Source organism: Lepus europaeus, chromosome 6 (assembly GCF_033115175.1).
Source record: "Lepus europaeus isolate LE1 chromosome 6, mLepTim1.pri, whole genome shotgun sequence".
In the NCBI taxonomy this organism is placed as follows: domain Eukaryota; kingdom Metazoa; phylum Chordata; class Mammalia; order Lagomorpha; family Leporidae; genus Lepus; species Lepus europaeus.
The window spans coordinates 63,804,537-63,820,293 of NC_084832.1; the positions used below are offsets into that span (position 1 = coordinate 63,804,537).

At 36.1% G+C, this 15,757-nt stretch overlaps 1 long non-coding RNA gene across 18 annotated transcripts in view; it reads right to left on the reverse strand.

Annotated features, from left to right (window-relative positions):
• The window catches only part of LOC133761667 (uncharacterized), a 123,317-nt gene that overhangs the window by 50,043 nt on the left and 57,517 nt on the right, over positions 1–15,757 (reverse strand). For 11 of the 18 annotated variants that reach the window (XR_009866201.1, XR_009866199.1, XR_009866200.1 and 8 more), the window contains 5 exons: positions 15,596–15,686; positions 4,915–5,052; positions 3,869–4,062; positions 3,424–3,747; positions 634–817 (listed from right to left, as the gene is read on the reverse strand). This is a non-coding gene — a long non-coding RNA (uncharacterized LOC133761667). Of the gene's footprint in view, positions 1–633; positions 818–3,423; positions 3,751–3,856; positions 4,063–4,914; positions 5,053–15,595; positions 15,687–15,757 lie in introns of all 18 variants that reach the window. The other 7 variants (XR_009866206.1, XR_009866205.1, XR_009866195.1 and 4 more) reach the window with 6 other exon arrangements.

Below are 15,757 nucleotides of genomic sequence, written 5' to 3' on the forward strand. Positions count from 1 at the left end.
ACATAGAATAGCCAATATGAAGTCAGAAGACCTAAGACAGAGTCGTTGCTCTGTCCCTTGGGAATCCTTATTTTGGGTTATTTCGGCACACAGGCCTTCTGATTGCTTCTCTATAAAATGGTGCCATTAAAGCCTACTTCACAGCCCTGTTGTTTGGAATTAAACATATATGAGCACATCTAGTAGTAAACAAGTGTTAAACGTTCATTGAGGCCGGCACCGTGCCTTAACAGGCTAATCCTCCGCCTTGCGGCGCCGGCACACCGGGTTCTAGTCCCGGTTGGGGCACTGGATTCTATCCCGGTTGCCCCTCTTCCAGGCCAGCTCTCTGCTATGGCCCGGGAAGGCAATGGAGGATGGCCCAAGTCCTTGGGCCCTGCACCCGCATGGGAGACCAGGAGAAGCTCCTGGCTCCTGGCTTCGGATCAGCACGATGAGCCGGCTGCAGCGGCCATTGGAGGGTGAACCAACGGGAAAAAGGAAGACCTTTCTCTCTGTCTCTCTCACTATCCACTCTGTCAAAAAAAAAAAGTTCATTGAATTCAAATTTATAGTAGGATTTGCTCTTTATGACACACTTAAGTGTTTCAATGTACTAATTCAAAGCACGATCAGGCCACCTTACAGAATTACCTTATTCTTAAGAGATGCACTGTCTTTTGTTCTTTGGTCACATCAAGTAGGATGGGCTCAATTTTATACAAAATATTTTTAAAGAAATACTACAAAATGTTGCAGACCCAAAGTGAAATATCCAGGATACTGGTCTAGAATTCATGTTGTAAGAACCAGTTGAAGGACCCTGGTTATGTTCAGCCTAGAAAAAAGATAAGAAATTATTTTTAGATGACAGATCTAGTATATACTAAGTTTAAACCTGCCCTCTTATGAGAATTTTATTGTCTATTATTTATTGACATAAATACAACTTATAAATATTAAGGAAAAAGTTTATTTACTATCATTATAACATGGATGTTCTAAGGCCAAAAATAAAATGAACACATTTAAAATAAAACTTTTTAGAAAAATTCAGTGTACTTTACTAAGTTGTCTGGTTAAGAAGCTAGAGGGCCATCTGCCAATTTGAAATTCTGACTACATAGCATCAAACATCAGGGTCAAAAACATTCTATATAGTCCAATTAAGGATACAGAAACTGAAAAACTTTTACAATTAAAATTCTGTATTATCTGATATTATTATTTCTCTAAACATTTTAAAATGAGGTTCTGAAATTTGACAAGTGGAAGAGTACTTGAAAGAGAGGACATTCTTGGAAGTACGCACTATGAAATGTATCAAAACTTCATTTTTATGAACTACAAATAAGCTTACTATGAGAAAATTAGGTATTTTAAAGAAATTCGTTTGAATAATATAAAAATGAGCATAATTTATTTAATGTAACAGAACAGTGAGACTAACGATTAGTCAAGGCAAACAGTCTGGTATAATCACTGACAACTGAAAATATATTCTACTTTTGTGTTCAATTTATTTCTCTGTTTACCTGAAGATAAGTTAGAAAACTCAATTTCAGACTAATAGTCAGTAGCTAAGGCCAGGATTACACAGAACAGTTGCAGGACATTATCTGTTGTATTTATTTTTTTCTTTTTCTTCTATGTAAAGATTTTCATTTATTTGAGAATTAGGGCGAGAGAGAGAGGGAGAGAGGGAGGGAGAGAGGGAGGGAGGGAGGGAGAAACAGAGAAAAAGATCTTCTATGCGCTGGTTCACTCCCCAAATGACCACAACGGCAGAGCTGGAACAATCTGAAGCTAGGAGCTTCTTCCAAGTCTCCCACGTGGGTGCAAGGGCCCATGCACTTGCGTCATCTTCCACTGCTTTCCCAGGCCACAGAATAGCTTGAGCAGAAGTGGAGCAGCTGGACATGAACCAGTGGCTCACAGGTGGAGGTTTGGCCTAGCACGCCACAGCACTGGGCCCAGTATTTATTCTTACACCTTGATATCCCTATCATACTGGTTTGTTATATTTGTCAGAATTCATTACATTAGTATGTTTATTTTCCATTTACAAAATTATTTTATTGTGAGCAGTGTTGTGGCACAGTTAAACCACTGCCTGAAATGCAAAAAGAACACAGGTTTGACTCCTGGCTGCTCTACTTTCTGAATGAGCTCCTGGTGGATGTGTCTCAGGAGGCAGTAGAAGATGGCCCAAAATACTTAGTCCCCTGCCATGCAAATAGGAGACACAAATGGAGTTCCAAGGCCTAACTTTGGCTCAGTCTTACCCACTGCAGCCATCTGGGGAGTGAACAAGCAGATGGAAGACAGCTCTCTATCCCTCTCTCCCTCTCTGCCTTTGTGTAACACCAGGAATTCATTCCTTCAATCAAACTCTAATTTTGTGCCCATTATCCAAATCCCAGTATCTCTCCTTACCCCTCTGAGCTTTTAGTAATCACCATTCTGTGTTCAAATTGAGTTTCTTTTTTTAAGCTTTTGGATATTTCCTACTTAAATCAGGTCTGTGTTTTCATTTTTCTGAGTCAACATCCTAAGTAACAACATAAGTAAATTCTCTATCCTTTGAATTCATGCAAAAGCAGAGAAGTTGTTTAGGGTGTAAAAGAATAAAGCCTGGGTCGGTGCTGTGGCATAGTGGGCTAAGCCTCTTTTGTGCTGGAATCCCAACAGACGCCAGTTTGTGTCCTGGCCACTCCTCTTCTGATCCAGCTCTCTGTTATAGTCTGGGACATCAGTAGAGAATGGTCCAAGTCCTTGGGCCCCTGCACCTGCATGGGAGACCCGGAAGAAGTGCCTGGCTTTGGATTGGCTCAGCTCTAGCTATTGCGGCTATTTGGGGAATGAACCAGCAGATAGAAGACCTTTCTGTCTCTAACTCTGCCTTTCAAATAAATAAATAAAATCTTTAAAAAAAAGTAAATTCAACTCCTTTCCATAATTTTGGCAGAAAAACTCAAAAAAATAATTTTGACAACTCAAATTTTATGACTGCAATTTTGTTGAAAGCTGAAACACAGCCATGGCTTAAACATAAAAGCTGAGATTTAACTCAATCATTCTGTATATATATATATATACACACACATGTCAAATATATAAGACTTTGAGGACAAGAAACACCTGGCACTTGATTAAACAATGTCTAATACTCAAAAATAGCAGTTATTTTGAACAATGACTGAAACAGCTGTAGCGTACTGTAAACTTTCCCTGTTCATAAATTATAGAATAATATATAACTTTAAATTAATAGCAATTCACTCTATCAATAGGTTCATAATCATAATCCATTATTTTTTCCCTCCACCAAATGCTAACGATAGATAGTACCCTTACATGATTTTTTCTGCTTTGTACTGTTAACATCTTCCACTACTAATCCAATTGCCAAATAAGCAACTTTTTTTTTCTTTTGGCACATACCTTCCCACCTGCAGAAAGATCTGTTTAAAAAATTATTCAAGCCAGCGTCGCGGCTCACTTGGCTAATCCTCCGCCTGCACCGGCACCCCAGATTCTAGTCCTGGTTGCGGTGCTGGATTCTGTCCTAGTTGCTCCTCTTCCAGTCCAGCTCTCTGCTGTGGTCTGGGAAGGCAGTGGAGGATGGCCCAAGTGCTTGGGCCCTGCACCCACATGGGAGACCAGGAGGAAGTATTTGGCTCCTGGCTTCGGATGGGTGCAGCGCGTCAGCCGTAGCAGCCATCTGGGGGATGAACCAACGGAAGGAAGACCTTTTTCTCTCTAACTCTGCTGGCAAAAAAAAAAAAAAAAAAAAAAAAAATTATTCAAGGGAGGCCAGCATTGTGACGTAGCAGGTAAAGCCACTACATGCAGTGCCAGCATCCCTTATGGGTACCGGTTCAAGTACCGGCCTCTCCACTTCCAATCCAGTTCAGTTATGGTCTGGGAAAGCAGCAGAAGATGGCTCAAGTCCTTGAACCCCGGAAGAAGCTCCTGGCTTCGGATCAGCACAGCTACAGCTGTTATGGCCATCTGGAGAGTGAACCAGTGGATGGAAGACCTCTTTCTCTCTGCCTCTACTTCTCTAGTAAATAAACAGATCTATAAAAAAAAATTATTCAAGATAATTAATAAGTCCTCAAGAAAGGCAAAGGTAGACAAAAATTACGTATAACTAAATATTACAAAAAATAAAAACAATTTTCAGCTGTTTAATGCATGATATAATTACAGATTTAATGAAAGCAAATTTGCCATATCATCAATTATTTACTGCCCTACTGATTAAAACATTTTAGTATACTTATTCAGTCAGTTCTACATTTTTACTATTTTGTAATTCAACAACTGAAAACACTTTCTAGACTAGTATGATTACCTGTCATTGTTATTTTACTGCTAATTTGATAATATCTAAAAATTTATTTTGGTAACTAATTCTATGTGACAAATGGTTTTTTTTTTTATTTCTTTTTACTAGCTTAGTTCTTGATAGCAGGCAAATTTAATAAGTCTCCTTAATCAGGAATAATTTATCTCAATATAGTTTACAGGATCACCAATACCAGCACTAAATGGTAAAGTTCTGCTTCAGCTCTTGTTTTTCTATTTATAAAGTCATTGTCTTGAATCCCTTTTGTAGATTATTAAAAAGACACTATACTCTCAACAGCTGATGGTGTTCCTAAAGATTTTTTTAAACATCAAACAATACACTCAATTACCTTAAATTCACAACATGAAAATATATAATTAAGTGTATGTATCCAAAACTGCAACGTAAAAAATGAAAACACTTCACAAAAGAAAAAGTGGGGGGAAAAAAGGAAAGACATGAGGCCAGTGTTGGCATCCCATATGAGCACTGGTTCAAGTTCCAGCTCCCTGCTGATGGCCTGGGAAAGCAGTAGAAGATGGCCCAAGTCCTTGGGCCCTTGCACCCACACGACAGACCTGGAAGAAGCTCCTGGCTCCTGGCTTTGGGTTGGCTCAGTTCCGTCCACTGTGGCCATTTGAGGAGTGAACCAGCAGATGGATGACTTCTGTCTCTCCCCCTCTCTGTAACTCTGGCTCACAAGTAAATAAATACATCTTACAAAAAAAAAAAAAAAAAAAAAAAAGACATGACTATTTCTAAATTTTTTGTTATAGAACAAAAGCTTAAGACTTTTAAATTAAAACAAATATAAAAAAAATTCATGTCTACCAAAGTTTTAAAATACAACCCAAAATAATGTCATTACTTAATTTCAAGAGCATAGCATTTATGAACCAGACTATTCCACAGCTCTGGAACATCCATACTCCATAAACAAATAGTTTTTTTAAAAATTCATGTTCTATGGGGCCGACACTGTGGCCTAGCCTGTAAAGCTGCCGCCTGCAGTGCCAGCATCCCATATGGGCAATGGTTTGAGTCCTGGCTGCTTCACTTCCGATCCAGCTCTTTGTTATGGCCTGGGAAAGCAGTAGAAGATGGCCCAAGTCCTTGGGCCCCTGCACCCACGTGGGAGACCCGGAAGAAGCTCTTGGTTTCTGGTTTTGGATTGGCACAGCTCTAGCCACTGTGGCCAATTGGGGAATGAACCAAAGGATAGAAGTGTTCTCTCTCTCTGCTTCTTCTCTCTGTGTAACTCTTGACTTTGAAATAAATATTTTTTTAAAAAAAATCCCAGTTTAAAGAAACAATGGCATTGAATAAACAAGAAATAAGAGACTGGGAGATACAATCACACAGGATTTTTAGTATTCTCATTATGTATCTACTTTTCTGGGTATTATTTAATCGGAAACATTTCCATATTATTATCTAAGTTAAAGGGAACCCCAGGCATCCTATCTAGAACAGACAACAGAAAGCATTCCAACTATAAAATATGGCAAACAGTCTATGTTCAAGATACTGGAGAGTAGCCAAGAAATACTGTTCAAAAAGGTATAACAGAGATGAAGCCAAGTTGAGAATAAGTAAAGCTATCTGTGCTTATAAACTTGTTAAAAGTTGAAAGACACTTATTTCTTTCTGAGAAGTAAACTGCTCTCCAGTCTACATAGGAATACAACATCAACTGGAAAGATTTTTTTTCAAAGGGTTGAGTTGAAGAAAGGCTGAGTTATCTTCCAAGGAACCAATTAAGGGGCCAAAATCTGGATTATATAGTGCTGGGTCTTAGTCCACCCGTACAAGGATGGACTGGGTCCGAGGAAAGGTAAGTGCGCCGCTCACCAGTTCCCCAGCCTCCTGGTCCCCGGAGACAATCAGACGCAGCGGGGAGCCAAGTCTAGCAAGGACTCATTTACTTCCTGCGAAACAGAACCTTTTATAGCACAAAACTGCAGAATCATTGGGGCAGGGCTAAGGACCAACCAATCACTTACACAGTCACCTTACGGGGGGATTTCTATAGGACTAGCCCTATGTCTATACACTTGTTACTAGTTTTGTTACCTCCCCTGATGTTGCGCAGCCAGTTAGTTTTAGTGGTTAACAACTTTGGATTCCGCCCATCTTACTTCCTCTGGGCGCCATCTTACTTGGCTCCGCGTGGCTTCGTTGCGCGCAGCTAGGGCTGGGGCACCCTGGAGCAGCTGTGCATGCGGAGCCCCTGGGCCTGGCCTGGCCTGGCCGCGCTCATGCCCCACAATATAGGATTCTTTAGGGATTTGCAAATTTTTCTATTCTAAATTTTCCAGAAACAGAAATATCAAGGGAAAAAATCTGAAAAACAAAGTGATCTGTGGCATTTGGTTATTACTTTACAAAGTGGCTCACTATTAACATTTCCAATACTTAATTGATCTCCTCTTCCCCCAACAGACTCTCATTACTTAGGATAAGGGCTGATATTCCATGATCCTAAGGTTACCCTCTAATACATAAACATTATCTGATTCACTAATGTGTGAGACAATGTAAGGAAAGCATGTGAAACATTGGTTTTCATTAAATAGGAGCATGCCCCAACATCATTAAGAACAGGAACAGTTGCTCTCGAGTTTTTTTTCAGAGATGTAGAATTAGCTCAAGGAATGGATGGAAATGAATCTAACTGATTTTAGGGTCTTACACACTTTCAGGGAAATAAGTACCTTATGCATTTAACATGACCATGATCTATGAGCTTTCCCAGGGGTGTAACACTAATTTCCATTAGTCTGGTAGAATCATTTTGCTAAAATTTACACATTTCTCAAGTTAAATGAATAAGGGGAAAATGTTTCTAGAGTCTCAAACTTAAGGACATATAAAAACTAATTGAAAAAAGATTTCTCAAGTAAAGAAGCTAAAAAGATCATTTATATTCAAATTCCTTTGAAGGAAAAGAGCCAAAATTCTGATTCTTAGACTTAAGAGATGATAGAACCTGGATATAGAGTATTTTCTAACGAGGTAACTTAACCAAGGCAATGGCATTACCTGTATCCTAAATTGGGTTAATATCAGACCTCAATGTGTCAAGGGCTAAGGAGAAGCTACTAAATTATTATAGGATGAGTAGCAAATAAACCAAATGTAACACTAAACAGTAACTTTGTATAGCAAGAGTAGCTGGACAAAGAGTTTAATACTTACAAGTTAAGCACTGCTATGCTAAGTTGAAGGCCATTTTATTACTCTTTTCATTTTTATCATTATTAAATCTAGCAAAAAAGAAAAGATTTAAGAATTTGATCACATTATATAAATCAGAGCATTTTCAACTGAGGTTGACAGAAATGTTTTCTGATCCCTGTAGAGCACAGAGCAATTACAGATTATAAACACCCAGCAGCAGCATTTTATATAATTCAGCCTGGTATGTTAGTTTTTTTCTAAATCATTTATTTTTTGTTTGAAAGGCAGAAAAACAGAGGGAGAGAGACCCTGAACTCAATCTGAGTCTCCCACATTGGTGGTAGGGACTCAAGAACTTGAACCACCACTTTGTGCCTCCCAGGATGCATATTATCATGAAGTTGGAATGGGAAGCAAAGCCAGGTGTCATCCCTTGGCTGGCTCATTATGGGGTATGGGTGTTCCAAGCAGCATCTTTTTTTTTTTTTTAAGATTTATTTGATTATTTTAAAGTAAGAGTTACACAGAGATGAGAAAGAGAGGCAGGCAGAGATGAGAGATGAGAGAGAGAGGTCTTCCATGCACTGGTTCACTCCCCAATTGGCTGCAAGGGCTGGAGCTGTGCCGATCCGAAGCCAGGAGCCAGGAGCTTCTTCCAGGTCTCCCACGTGGGTGCAGGTGCCCAAGGACTTGGGTCATCTTCTACTGCTTTCCCAGGCTATAGCAGAGAGCTGGATTATAAGTGGAGTAGCCGGGACTAGAATCGGCGCCCATACGGGATTCCAGCACTAAAGGCAGTGGCTTTACCCACTATGCCACAGCGCTAGCCCCACTAGCAGCATCTTTAACTGCTGAGTCAAACACCTACCCCTATCATTTGTTTTTTAAATTTGATTTTCTATTACAATTACTTTTTTGAAGTTTAAAAGTGAAACATGTAATTTAACAAACTCATCCAATGTTTAATTGGCGCACACTGGACACTTCTGGACTATACCAAGCAATCATAGCTATTTTAAGTTATTTCAAGATCACACACTGAGATCGGTACCTCTCTCTCACTCATGCACAAACAAAATTTTAAAATCAAAAATCCATGATGCCCGATTCCAAGAATTCCATTGTAATGCAGTATATATACAAAGCTTAAATTGGAGTTAAAAATGTTTAAAGGAATCTCTGAAAATACACTATGCAGCTATGGCCAAAACAAATAGAAAATGCAGTTGTGAAGCTTCCTGAATCTAAGAGTAAATCAAAGAGTAGTGATAAGAAAAATTGTTTCCATGGTTGTCTATTACTTAAAGAAGTAGGAAGGATTAAAAACCAGTACACAAAGGCAAGAAACATATTACATCTTCAAAAATAAAAAGTAAAAATTAAATGGTATCGGCCGTCGCTTAACAGGCTAATCCTCCGCCTTGCGGCGCCGGCACACCGGGTTCTAGTCCCGGTTGGGGCACTGATCCTGTCCCGGTTGCTCCTCTTCCAGGCCAGCTCTCTGCTGTGGCCAGGGAAGGCAGTGGAGGATGGCCCAAGTCCTTGGGCCCTGCACCCGCATGGGAGACCAGGATAAGCACCTGGTTCCTGCCATCGGAACAGCGCAGTGCGCCGGCCGCAGGGCGCCTACTGCGGCGGCCATTGGAGGGTGAACCAACGGCAAAAAGGAAGACCTTTCTCTCTGTCTCCCTCTACTGTCCACTCTGCCTGTCCCCCCCCCCCCAAAAAAAAATTAAATGGTATCTTTTTAGCTTGACTTGAAACAGGATTAAAATACAACAAAACTATCCAGGCTCTTAATGGACACTTAAGTGTACAGTTTACTGCAGAGTATCTTCATCACAAAAAAGGGTAGCACATTTAAAAAATTTCAAAATCCACAGAAAAACCAAAACAATACTCAACAGAATGAATTGCCCCATCCTAACTAGCCCTCCAATGCAGCTCTATTGAATATTCTGCCATCCTTGCATTATCTTTGTAAGGAAAACAATTACATGTACAGTTGAAGTCCCCTACGTGTCATACCCTTTCTAAGCTACAATCACAATCTTCTATTTGGTTATTTATAACCTATGAGTGTTTTTATACTATTACTACAAATTCATTGCTTTCTAGCCTTATATCAATAGTATCATAAATACATCTTTTATATAAATGCTATTCTGTATATAACCTTTCTATAATCTGTTTTTGTTTATTGAAGTAGGATAGTCACACATGACAGTTCTTATTTTAATAGCTATATAAATCATCTGACTATGTCACAATATGCCTTTCTCCTGTTGCTTAACATTTGCATTGCTCTCAACCTTTCCCTATTAAAAGATAAACAAGCCTTTTCTTCTTTAACAGATGTCTGAGTTTATCTAGATCATCTAGGAATGAAATTTTTGGGTGTGAGCCTATTATATCTGCGACTGTACTAGGATATTCCCAAAAGTTCATACAAGCAGCATATGAAGAGTTCCCCATTTCATAGTTTTCCAACATTTGAAGTGTATTTAAGAGAAATAGCGACTATCTAGATAAAAATTTTAAAAATTCCTAAGTGATAAATTCTTCCTATTTTCATCATACACTGGTATAACACTGGTAAACTAGATAGACTAAAATTTGACACTAGGTACTTACACAAAAATAAAGCTCTGATAACAGATTCTCCTCACATGACTGAGGAACTATCAATACTTAGAATTGTTATTATAGAAAGGATAAGACTACCAGACAGTGAGCTTAGATCCAAGATGACTTAGGAGAGGGAAAATGCAAGAAAGGTAAATGGTTTGTTACTGCAAACAACCCTCCCTCATTTCAGGTAGTATTGTTCAAAAGTAGCACTCCTTTAAGGAGAAGAAGAAAAAGAAAAAAAGAAAGAAAAAAAAAAAAACCTCTCAAAGAGCTTGTAAAAAAGGTGAATCTCCGAGTTCCAGATCTAGAGTTTTTGACTGGCAAGTCTGGACAACTGCTTCATTCTAGGTTTTCCTGGTACAGGTCCTCGACACACAATAAGCACTAATTAGCGAAAACAAGTAGACAATAGTAATAGCAATTAATATGTTATTTGTTAAACAACACCAATATATTTTTAAAAAAAATCCAGCATTAAGAAGAAAAAAAAAGTAATCTCCATTTATGCTTGAATCTGTTTGATTTCACAATGCCAGAACAAGTCATAGGCTCACTCTATTTCAAATAATTAAGCACATATTATGGCAAAACTTTTTCAGTAACATCACTGGGGAACTAATAGTCTCAGTTTACTATGATTGATAAAGAAGAACATTAGGAGTAAGACAATCAGGAAAAAGTATGGTTACCTTTTAAGAAGAATGTTATTGCAAATGTCTTATTTTGAATTGGGTTATTAGGTTTATATATTAAATCATCTTTGGTAGTTTCCCATAAAGAATTTTCCAAATGAAAACAGAATAATAAAAATCCAATATTCATTTCCTTGTTAACTGTAACTCATTGGAATTATTTAGACATAAAAGAAGAAACATGTGATTATTGAGGTTAATTCACACTGTAAAGCATTCAATATTATTTGAAATTATAGGACTTATTTTCAAAAGATTTTAGAATGTAATATGACATAATTTTAATAAGCAGTAGTAAATGCAACAATAAAAACAATAAATAGTTTAATAGAAAAAAGACAAGTTTTCACCTGTGGATGGCTTTGTTTTTAGTTATTTACAACACTTAGTATAGGATGCTGATTTTTATGGTTGTTGTTATAGTGAAAATCAACAAGAATCTGGTTTGTTTGAATTGGACTATAAAATGAAAATGTGGACACAGAATATGGCCTAAAAGTAAACACTCCTATGTGGACGCAGTCAACTTTTCTTTCCTCAATGTATTAACTAACTTGTGGCATCAGCAAGTAATTACTATTTTTTCAGTCTACAAGTTTAACAGTGAAAAGCAAGAAACATACATACTTTCAGAAGACAATATTCCATTCTAAGATATGGAATTAGCTTAATAAAATTAAGTGAACTAAACACAGAGAGTAAAGAGTAAAATATAAGTCTAAGAACTACAAGCATTTACTGTTCTCTTTGTCCTGCATTAGGAAGAAAATACCTTTCTGTTGAACAACATATTCCCTTACGGTGTATATGGAGACCCCAAGTAGGCCCCTTCTACCTGTTCTGTAAAAACTGATAGGTGTACAGTCTCCTTAGGCCATCGTTACTGCATACTGATGCAGTTCTGTAGAATAGCTGATAAGCAGCAGCAATTTCCCAGGCCCTATCCCAGCTGTAAGAGACAAGAACAAGAGATGTCGTGGTAATACCTGTTTATTCACTGCTGCTGCTGCTGAAGTGGCAAGCTGAGAAAAGCATATACATCTAACAGAGGAGAAAATTGGTTCAGTTCAACCTACTACCAAAGTCTTTAAATCACTACCTGATAGAATTGTTTGAGAAGGATTTTTCTCTTTTTAAAAAACGGTGGGGTGGACAAAAGATATAATTGGTGTTTGGATTAGAAAGGGAACCTATAATATATCTAAAGAAAAAAGTTAATGACACATGTAATTATGTTCAGTTCCTTAAGTTTGGATTTAACTGCTCAGTTATCTAAATTCTCCAAGAATTTTAAGCAGTGCCAGGGTGAATTAACAGAGTATCCTCTCTAGTTATTTGCCTGAAAAACAAGTAAGTGTTCAAACTCCAATCAAGAAATGAAATTATATTTTGCTTACAAAATGCCTGGCTCCCTCCCAGGTACCACGTATCTAATCACCACCATATGTTTGACTTCAGACACTATTAGCAAAGAAATAAGATTTTATCCGGCAAAATTTTAACAAAAATCCCTACTAAAAAAAATTTCCACATCCAATTTACCTGCTTTAAATTGCAATACAAAGCTAAATTTATAAAGTATACAGTACCAAGGAGTAATAAACATAGATAGTTGTTGTAATATTAATTTATTGACTTACAACTTTACATTGAAATGCAACTCACCTTTCAGAAACTTAATTTTTGACTTAGAAAAAGAGAGAAAGTCGGAAATCTAGACATCTGTAAATTTTGCGTAAAAAAAAAAATCCCAAAAATGGGCTAGAATTGGCTGGTAAATGTAAATATTAGTCAAGAAGGTTAGGTTTGAGATTTTAAAATTTTAATTTCAAAAATTAAAGTATAAAAAAAATCCTAATCTGTTAGTTTTTATTAAAATTGAAAAAATGATTTTTCTGCTTGGCAGCTCAGTGAGAAAAATAATATAACTAATAAAAATAATTCTGAAGAGTATAATAAGGTAACTTTGAATATATTACTATGAAAGCTATACAACAGAAAAGACTAACAACAAAAGAAAAAAATTTTAAAATAGGACATTTAGAAATAGCAATCGATTAATAAACTATTAACCAGTAGATTAATCAGAACCCAGAAACTGCATTTGAAACATGTTGCATGTTTTTCCTGCAAGTGGACTCTAACCAGGAAGATGGGAAGGAAAGGAAAACTAAAGCAAGTAATATGTGTTAACGAAATATTAAAAGTGTAGTTTGTGGTGCTGAGAACTCCACTTCAAAATGACATTTAATAAAAACGTAAAACCCTGAAAAAACGCCCTGAAAACTGCCTTTTGAAAAACATTTATCAGAAAATATAATTCTGATATATTAGGTCTTATCTGAACAATAGAAATAAAGCTGTTCAAGCAAAACACAGATGTACAAAAGTGCTTCAAACATTAAGACATTGTATTTTAAAAGTTCACTGTATCTATTAACAAATTCTCAGTAACAATATAAAGCCCATATTAAAATTTTAGCTGACAAACTGCTTAAAATTTAAGTTGTCCTTATAAACCAGCATTGTACATCACTGACAAATATTGAATAATTTTAAGTTTCTCCTTCTGGAGATGTCAGATTACTTCTGTTCTATTTTATCTAAATATCTTTTCTACCCTAAGAAAACTATTTAAAAAAGACAGAAGAGTAACAGTATATATGTATTTTGGGGACAATTAATACTTCTTCCTGAAAGTGAGTATTACTTTACCCTGGTAACAAATTTAGCCAAAAATATAAATATTATACAAAGGAGGTGTGAAACTGTCACTGAAGAAGGAAAGATGAAAATTAACAATAAGCTCCCTCCCTTGAACTCATTATGCCAGAATTAACTATTATGAAGTTTTAGGTTTAGATAAGCAAATGTGCTAACTTAAAATGGTCACAATCATTACAAAATGCCTTTCAAGGGGTACTTAAAGGACAGCCAATCATATGCATCAGTAAAAGCCTTCATTAACCTGCTTCCTAAAATAACAAATATTACTAATTAGGTTAAGGTTTCTCACCCTGTCAGAACTTACCAAAATCTAAGAAAAATTTTAATACCTATATGGATTGTTTTATGCATTATTTACTGAGTTTTTAGAAGTCTGTAAGATAGTACATAACAATAGAGAGGACAGTGGTATGATGCTAAATATTTGTGTCCAAATAATAAATTTTGATATCTTCAAAGATCACAAATCATAACTTTCTAACTTAGAAACAACTCTAGATTTACATCTTTATATACAACAAACTTAAATGTTCTCTTCTCCCAATTAACTCACTAAGGTGTATCTAAGATATCTGGGTTGACAGTGATAAATTGAACAGATTTTATTTTTCAGACACTGTTAATCATATCTTTCACTTTCCATCTAAATGATCTTTAGCCTGGAAAATACTGGTTAAGTGAGAGGGAGGAAACTGTATTTATTTTCATTCCATTCCAACTAAGCTGCTTTTCTGTAATATTCTGACATGAAAGTTATACACTACACCTTGAATTTATTTCAAACAATCACCTTACAGTATGATATCACCACAAGAAAAGTACCTGATTTCATCCTTATATTCAATTCTGATTTCTATTAAATGTTAACATTTAATTTCAACTGTTTAGATCCACATTCCTGGATTATCTAACATACAAAAATTCCAGATTTTGTGTTTAGTACTTTAATATATGGTATCAACATTCAAACATTCTTCAACCCATCTTAGAATATGTTTTTTAAAAAAATTTACAATATTTAAAAGTTAAAAGCAGTTCTGTGACCATGACGATAATTACACCCACTCTCAAAACCAGATCACACTTTTCTCATGAAGACAAATCTTTGGAATTCCCTATATCTTATGTATTTAAAGTAAAAATTTTCAAGTGAAATAAATTTAAAGAAAAAAGTGTTGTATTTTAGCTAACCTCATTTTATTTAGCAAAATAATCTTTAAAAGTTATGGTTCATACTTTACCATGAAAGAGTTAATCAAGCAATACTATGTAAATTCATTTTTACCATACCAGATTATCATTTAGAAAACACAAATTTTATTAAATACTATCTAGAATATTTAACTAAAAATTATAAAAATCAAAGAAAATAAATATGGCAGGAAAATGGTTCTGTAATAAAGTATCTTGAAGGTTCAGACAATAAAAGTCACTGGAAATATAGATATTCTAAAATTTTATTTTTAAAGAGTTTACAACTTTTGATATGAACAACTTAAATATTTTAATCAGAGTATGAGTAAGACACTAGTTTCTGCTTAAGAAAGTGGGTTTTTCAGTTTCAACCAAAATGCCACTTTTGGTTAGGACAGTACAGGAATACTTTAAATTCTCTAATATTCTCATTAATCTTATCTAATTTTGTAGGCTCTACCTACCTCTCTACCAATCAAACAGCTAAGCACCAAATTCCACTTGACTTAAAGTTTCCATTTTATGACATGAAGTGATTAATTCTTTTACAAGGACACTTTAACAGCCTTAAGGAAAAAGCGAAAAATTCACTCTATTTACTTACTTTTGGAACAAATAAATTCAATTGGAGTCGGCCCTAATACAAGATGATGAGAACATCAACTATATTTTAAAAAACTCCATATTAAATAAGCAAGACAACAGAGCTTTGGCCACTTCACAGAATGATCTCCAGCAGCAATAACTCTTTATGGACTGATTTTAGTTCAGCTAAAAGTTTCAGCATAATTTAATCTGTATAAAATTATATACTTTAAAAAATTTGTTAGTATACCTTACTCTCCTATCATGTTCCCGTGTGTTTTGTGAGTATTCAAAGAAGTTAGGTTGTTCTCCAGAATTGGCTCTCTCCTAAAGGTCAAAACCTGCAATAAAAATGCCATGTATTATAGTATGAAGACACTCAACAGATTTCTGTCTCCTGGAGCTCCACAGT